This window comes from Homarus americanus, unplaced genomic scaffold, assembly GCF_018991925.1.
Source record: "Homarus americanus isolate GMGI-L3 unplaced genomic scaffold, GMGI_Hamer_2.0 scaffold24523, whole genome shotgun sequence".
In the NCBI taxonomy this organism is placed as follows: domain Eukaryota; kingdom Metazoa; phylum Arthropoda; class Malacostraca; order Decapoda; family Nephropidae; genus Homarus; species Homarus americanus.
In genome coordinates this window covers 1213594-1221949 of record NW_024744357.1, presented here as the reverse complement: position 1 = coordinate 1221949, position 8356 = coordinate 1213594, and positions in this window count along the sequence as shown.

Here is an 8356-nt window from a genome sequence, read left to right as displayed (position 1 = left end):
ACTAAGCGTCTGGAGGATCCAGTGGTAGTACATGCTTTCAGAGAGCAGCTCGAACATGGGCTCATAAATAAACCTGACAAAAAACAGCCCAAATCCCATTGCCGAATTGGGTATTCTCGACACTGTCATGACAAAACCCTGCAGAGAGACCCTCGGCCAGATCGAACGAATACGCCACGACTGGTTTGATGAAAATGACCAGGAAATCAATGTACTCGTCGATGATAAACGTGCTGCTTTAACTGACTGGCAGAACAACTCTCAGTCTCAGATCAAAGCTGATACCTTCCGCAAGAAGAAAGCAGCGGCCCAGTGCAAACTTCACAATCTAAAGAACAAATAGTTGAAAAATAAAGCATGTGAAATGCAAAAATTTGCAGTTTAACACAAGATGCGCGAATTTTTCGATTCAAGAAAACATTTTATGGGCCAATTACTCATGGCGCAGCCCCTCCCCCTCCGTTCATCTAATGATAACTCCCTAATTAAAGACAAAGACGGCATCCTTCAATGCTGGAAACCTTTATGTAACTTGACAAAACCTATGACCCTTCAGGCTTTTACGCCCTTAATGTACGAGTCATAAAGGCAAGTATGAACTTTTCATACTTCCCTGTTGGGCGCTGTAAACGCTTCTGCGCTTCACCTTGCACAGGATGTAAGGGGGTGCCCAATAAACTAGCCCCCTCGGGGGCAAATCTGAAATCTGAATCTGAATGCTGGAAAGAGCACTACCATTCGCTGCTCAACCAAAGTACCGATGTGGATATCCTGACTACCCAGCAGGTCCTTCAGCATCCAGAGCTGACCCTCCTCAGCTATCCTCCATCCCTGGATGAGGTATCTACTGCCATCTAACAGATGAAAAATAACAAAACCTCAGGGCCTAATGAAATCTCAGCCAAGGTGTATAAAGCAGGAGGACCTCTCCTTACCAGCCGTCTTCACTATGTCTTGGAATATATATGGGAAAAGGAGGAAATCCCCCAAGCTCGTAAAGACTCCTCTATCGTCAATATTTATAAGAAAAGGGGAGACCGGTCAGACTGTGGCAACTACTGTGGGATCTTGTTGCTGTCAGTTGCTGGCAAGATTATCGCCAGAGTCCTCTTAAACAGACTTCTTCCTGAGGTGGAAACTTCCTCCCAGAATCTCAATATGGCTCTAGGACATCAAGTGGCACCACTGACATGATCTTTGATGCCCGCCAGATACAGGAAAAGTGCAGAGAAGAGAGTCGTCACCTGTACATGGCCTTCATCGACCTTACTAAGGCCTTCGACTCGGTCAACAGGGAAGAAGCCCTCGGGTGGACCCTCAGCCGTTTTGGCTGTCCATCAAAACTCATCACCACTGTGAGGCAGCTCCAAGATGGCATGAACGGCAGTGTCCTGCAAAATGGCACCCAGTCTGAGTTCTTCTCCATCCAAATGGGGTTGTAACAGTGTGTGTACAGTATATGTGTGTGTACCTGTATATGTGTGAGTAAGTGTACGAGTACTGTAAGTGTGCGTGTTTATATGTGACATAAAATTGGAACGGCACAATAATGACAATCAGTCCCATTGACCTGTAAATTACCCAAGAAAACCATGACTTGTGCTCTATATATTGCTTAAAAATGAAAGGTGGCAGCGAGACACTTACGGCGGGTCGAGAAGGTGTTGTACTGTGTTGTTTTGTGTTTTATTATGTTATGTTGTGTTGCCTGGTTCTCCTCCTTCTTGGGTTGTGTTGTGTTGTGTTGTGTTGTGTTGTGTTGTATTGTGGTGTGTTGTGGTGTGTTGTGTTGTGTTGTACTTTGTTGTATTATGTTGTGTTGCGTTGAATTGTGTTGTATTGTGTTGTGTTGTGTTATGTTGTGTTGTGTTGCCTGGTTCTCCTCCTTCTTGTGTTGTGTTGTGTTGTGTTGCCTGGTTCTCCTCCTTCTTGTGTTGTGTTGTGTTGTGTTGTGTTGTCTTGTGTTGTGTTGTGGTGTGTTGTGGTGTGTTGTGTTATGTTGTGTTTTGATTTGTTTTGATTTGCTTTGTTTTGTTGTGCTGTGTTGTCTTGGCTCACTTACTTTTTGTTTTACATATTTTGTTTTAGTAATTCAGAGAGTGAATGCTTATCTGAATGAAAGTAAGAGAGAGAGAGAGAGAGAGAGAGATCTAAGAGGGAGGAGGTCTCATACACACAATCTATCCAGTTAATTGCTCTCTCTCTCTCTCTCCTAATGCCACCACAAGAGACCACGAAGGGGTATTTTCATCCCAGTCACTCATATTACACGTTTACCAAGTGGTTATCTCCCCCTGCAGTCCATAACTCACAGCTGGTAAACAGTTAAAGAGAATTATAATGAAGACGTTTAAAAGTCATTGAGCTTGATATTTGTATTGCATATACGTGTGTGTGTGTGTGTGTGTGTGTATGTGTGTGTGTGTGTGTGTGTGTGTGTGTCCATAAACCACATGTCTCTACATAAATTACTGTGTCGAGTATATACTGTACAAGTGTTTACTCGTCTACATAGCACTTCTAGAACGATTGAACTAACCAGGATTTAACTAGACCGATGGATCAGGCGTCGTCAGCCAGGAATGAGAGGTCAGAGGTGAAGGTCAAGAGTGAAGGTACGATTTAATGATACAGTTACAACATTCAAGTTTGGCAATGATAATAATAACATGTTTAGCAAATTATGGAATAGACAAAGTTACTGAAGTTTTAAGTAGTTGAGAGAGAGAGAGAGAGAGAGAGAGTGAGAGAGAGAGATCCATATCAACATACCAACGTGTGTATATTCGCTTCACATCAACAGTACATGCATAACTGAATAACATTAACCAGTGCAAGGTTATAAAGATATCCTACACGCTTAACTAACCCATTTATATTCTGAATAACCTTTACCACTACATATGCATTTTACACATGAGGTAACCAAGTCAAATCCGAGTAACGTTTGCATCCATATCATAAGATAATATACGATGGACTGGTCAGCTGCGCCACAAACACACTCACTGTACTTGGACTGATGGAATGTGTGTTATTCTATCTCATTATTGTGTCTGTATGTCTGTTATGTTTTATTGGGGGAGGGGGGTTTGGTTTTCATGATTTAGATAATTGTGGGAATCTCTCTCTCTCTCTCTCTCTCTCTCTCTCTCTCTCTCTCTCTCTCCCTTTCACCACCTTACCTAACTCACCTGACCTACCTCCAGTTATGAGCGTGTCACAAGTGCGAATTAATTAATTGGGACAGGAAAGAGGAAAAAATAATGAAGGTTTTTTTATTTTTTTGATAAGGCGACGATGACTTTGTGATCCCGTTCGTTGACCCGAGACATAATTTTAGTTATTTTTTTTTCTTCTGTGTCTGTCAGTGTGTGTGTGTGTGTGTGTGTGTGTGTGTGTGTGTGTGTGTGTGTGTGTGTGTGTGTATATGTATGTGTATGTGAGTGTAATAATAATATAATAATAATAATAATAATAATAATAATAATAATAATAATAATAATAATAATAATAATAATAATAATAATAATAAAAATAATAATAATAATAATAATAATAATAATAATAATAATAATAATAATAATAATAATAAACAGGTTATAAGAAAATAAAAACATAAGAATGGATGAAACTGCAGCATACCTATTGGCCCATACTAGGCAGCCCCCTTCACACCCATCCCCTATTGCTCATATATTCGTCCAACCTATATTTGAAGCTACCCATTGTGTTCAAGTTAATGATGATGTCTGGCAGCTTGTTGACTCATCCAATACTCTATTTCTAAACCAATGGTTACCTATGTCGCACCTAAATAAAAATTTGTATATTTTAAAACCACTGCTATGAGTTCGCTTCTGGTTGGATAGTTTGAGTACCTTTGTTATATCAACCTTTGTTTAACCCTGACTTCCATTTAAGATGTTTCAACCTGTCTCAGTACTCAAGGTTGCTTATGCCCAGGATTAGTCTTGTCATTCTCCTCTGAATGCTTTCGAGGGATTCTATATCCATTCTGTAGTACGGTGACCAGAACTGAACCGCGTAATCCTAGTGAGGTCTCACAAATGCAAGATAATTTTTAGGATAACCTCCCTAGTCTTGTAACTAACTATTTTGTATGAACCCAAGCACTTGTTAGCCTTGTTTCGAGCAAATACATATTGTTGTCTTGGCTTAAGATTCCTGCTTATCATTACTCCAAATCTTTCTCACAGTCGGATTTCTCTATAACAACGTCGTTCATCTGATATCTGGTTTCTCTGTTTACATCTCCTAGACTTTACATTTGTCCACAATAAATTGTCTGCCATTTTTCAGACCATGCCAAAATTTTTTTTTAGACCTTCTTGTAGTTTTGCGGAGTCCTCGTTAGATATAATTACACGCCCTATTTTAGTGTTGCCAGCAAATTTACTTTGTTACTGTCTACGCCTATATCTATGTCGCTTATATATATATATATATATATATATATATATATATATATATATATATATATATATATATATATATATATATATATATATATATATAATAAATAGTAATGGTCCAAGTACTGAGCCTTGGGGTAATCCACTAGTGACGTTACCCTAATTGGATTCAGTGCCGTTAATGCTTACTCGCTGTTTCGTGTCCCATAACCACGCCATAATCCATAAGCCTCCACTTTACGTATTAGTCTTTCATGGGGGACTGTCGAAGGCCTTGCTAAAGTCGAGGTAAATCACATCATAATCGTGTCCATCATCCACTGATTCGAAAACTGTTTAAAAGAATGTTCACAAATTTGTCAGACATGGGCGCCCACTTGTGAAGCAATGTTGGGAATTATTGGTCAACTTGTGCTTCTCGAGATGATTTCGAATAGAGTTTGAAATTATTGTTTCCAGCAATTTGCCTATAATTGAAGATAAACTAACTGGACGGTAGTTAGAGGATAGTGGTTTATCTCCCTTCTTGAAAATCGGTATCACATTCGCTATCCTTCAAGATTCTGGAACTACACCCGTTATTAATGACATGTGTAACAAATTTGCTAAGGACATACTAAGCTCTTCCTTACATTCCTTTAATACTTTGGCAAATATCTCATCGGGACAGATGCAAAGTCAAGATGGAGTGAGTCGTTTAACAAAAACTTTCATTACAAAAAAGAAGAAGAACATGAAATGAAAATATAAATTATAGTTTATAGTTGATGGCCTGGGGTGGTCTCTTGCCTTACTGTGTGAGGTCACGTAGGGTAAGTGGTGCTGTAATGCGTCATAGGTGTTGACATGAGGAACCTCACTTGGAGACACCGGGTAATAAGGTGTCACAGTGCTACTCTATGCTAAGTGGTGTTGTAATATCTCATGGTGGTCGGTTCCCAGAGGTGTTTACTTATGGGTGTTAGGACCTCACTCTATCTATCTATCTATCTATCTATCTATCTATCTGTCTGTCTCTCTAAACCTGGCTGTCTGTCTGTCTAAATCTGTCCGTCCGTCCGTCCGTCTATCTATCTATCTATCTATCTATCTGTCTGTTTCTGTCTGTCTGTCCATCCGCCCGTCCGTCCGTCTATCTATCTATCTATCTATCTATCTATCTATATAACAAAGGTACTCAAACTATCCAACCAGGAGCAAACTCGTAACAATGGTTTTAAATTAGACAAATTAGAGTAGTGGATGAGTGGAACAAGTTATCATTAACTCGAATACGTTAGATAGCTTCAAACATATAGGTTAGATGGATATATGAGCGATAGGGGTTGGGTGTAAACGGGACTTGCCAGTATGGGTCAATAGGCCTGCTGCAGCTTTTCCATTCGTATGTGCTTATGTTCTTATGCTTACCATCCTCTCTCACTCTCTCTCTCTCTCTCTCTCTCTTCACTAAGACCCAGATTCCTACAGCTCGTTATCTTGACCTGCCCAGGTCGGGTTGGGTCAGTGAGAAACTCTTAACTCCTTTGACCTGACAGCTCCATGACAAACTTTGCTTGACCTCATGACACCCTTGACCTGACCTCTTCATGACACCCTTGACCTGACCTTTTCATGACACCCTTGACCTAACAGCGTAACACCCTTGATTTGACCTCGTGACTCCCTTGACCTTACCCCATAATACCCCTAACATGACCTCGTAACACCCTTGACCTGACATCATCATGCCACCCTTGACCTGACCTCGTTTACAATTGACCTGACCTCGTAATACAATTGACCTGACCCCGAGATTGCCCTTGACCTGACAGCTTCATGACACTATTTACCTGATAACATAACATCCTTGACTTGACCTCATAACACTCTCGACCTGACCTCATGACACTCTTGACCTGACCTCGTAATACCCTTGGTCTAACCTCATAACACCCTTGACTTGACCTCATAACACCCTTGACCTGACCTCTTTATGATACCCTTGACTTGACCTCATGACACCCTTGACCTGACCTCTTAACTCTCTTTACCTGACCTTTTCATGACACCTTTGACCTGACCAAGTACCAACCTTGACCTGACCCCGTAACACCCTTGACCTGACCTCGTAACACCCTTGACCTGACCTCGTAACACCCTTGACTTGACCTCGTGACACCCTTAACATGACCTCATAACATTCTTAACTCGAATCTTATGACACCCTCTACCTGACCCCACGACACCTTATTACCTGACCTAATATCATTATTGACCTGATCTCATGATACCCTTGACCTGACAGACGTGTGACAGCGTTGTTTAGAGAGTTTCTTGAGCGACACACGTGATAATAAGAGAGAGAGAGAGAGAGAGAGAGAGAGAGAGAGAGAGCGGTTCACTAAACTTGGTCAATCTTGTCACGTACTTGACTGGTTGACACGTTTGCAACATGTTCGGTGAGACACGAAGTTTCCATAATCCATTTTATTTCTTTATTTCTCTATTTCTCTTCCAATCCCGCCTTCTTTATTTTCTTCTCTTTATTTCTATTTTAGTCAATCATCATATATATCTATTGTTCTTATTTTATCACCATCTTAATCATCATCATCATCATCATCATCATCATCATACTCGGATACATTTCATCATCATCTGTTGTGTGAAGAATATTACTTGGTGGTGTAACAACAAGAAAGGTTTAATGATTCCTAATTGTAATGATCGGTAATCTATCTTACTCGTAATTAGCCGGGGAAGGGGATAGAGAGAGAGAGAGAGAGAGAGAGAGAGAGAGAGAGAGAGAGAGAGAGAGAGAGAGAGAGAGAGAGAGAGAGAGAGTAACGGGATAAGTTTAAAGTAAGATTATATAAAAGTAAATTAAACTTGGACTGAACGTAAGAGAACGCGAGCTGGAAATAATAGGAAAGTTTTTGTTTATTTGTTAATTATTATTTGCTGAATATCAAAATCCGAAAATTCCAGCAAGGTAGAATTTGTCATCGTTCAGATATAAATATGTGATGAACGGAGGTGAATGACTTGGGCAATGTAGGAGGGGATAGAGGGAGGGAGGTGAAGGTGTAGGAGAGAGGGAAAAGTGAGGGAGAGGGCGAAAGGTGGTAGAGAGGAGGGGAGGGTGAAAGTGGAGAAAAGGAGAGGAAGGAAGAGGTGGAGGTTGAGGAGAAGGGAAAGGGAGGTGGAGGAGAGGGAGAAGAGGTGGAAAGCAGGGCGAGGGGGGGTGGGGTAGAGTAAAGGGAAGGGGTGGTGGTGGCGGTCATGAGTGAATACAAGTCTGTATATGAAATAAAATGACCAAACAAGTTCCCCCTCTCCCCGCCCTCTCGTAAAATAAATTACCCGGCTAGTCCAACATAGTAAGTCCTGTTTACATGTAGATTAGTAAGTCCAAAATCTCCCAATACAAAGACAAAAACTAAAAGTCCGTCTCCCCACAATAATAAAAGTCCAATACGATAAAAATAAATCACTTGAGGTAAAGAAATGAAGAAGGAAAATTCCGAGCAAGGTCAGAGGGGTGTGGTGGTCACATACAGTACATAATATTAGCAGTGAGGTCCGCCGGTCATTCCTCCCCGAAACCAACTGACCGCAAGCAAGTCCAGTGAGACGGGAAGACCTGTAGGCGAGGAGTAGATGTGTGGTGGTAGGTGGTGGTGGGTGGTAGTGGTAGATGGTGGTGGTGGTGGTAGGTGGGTAGTGGTAGATGGTGGTGGTAGGTGGGTAGTGATAGATGGTGGTGGTAGGTGGGTAGTGGTAGATGGTGGTGGCGGTGGTAGGTGGGTAGTGATAGATGGTGGTGGTAGGTGGTAGTGGTAGATGGTAGGTGGGTAGGAGTAGATGGTGGTGGTAGGTGGTAATGGTAGATGGTGGTGGTAGGTGGGTAGTGGTAGATGGTGGTATTAGGTGGTGGT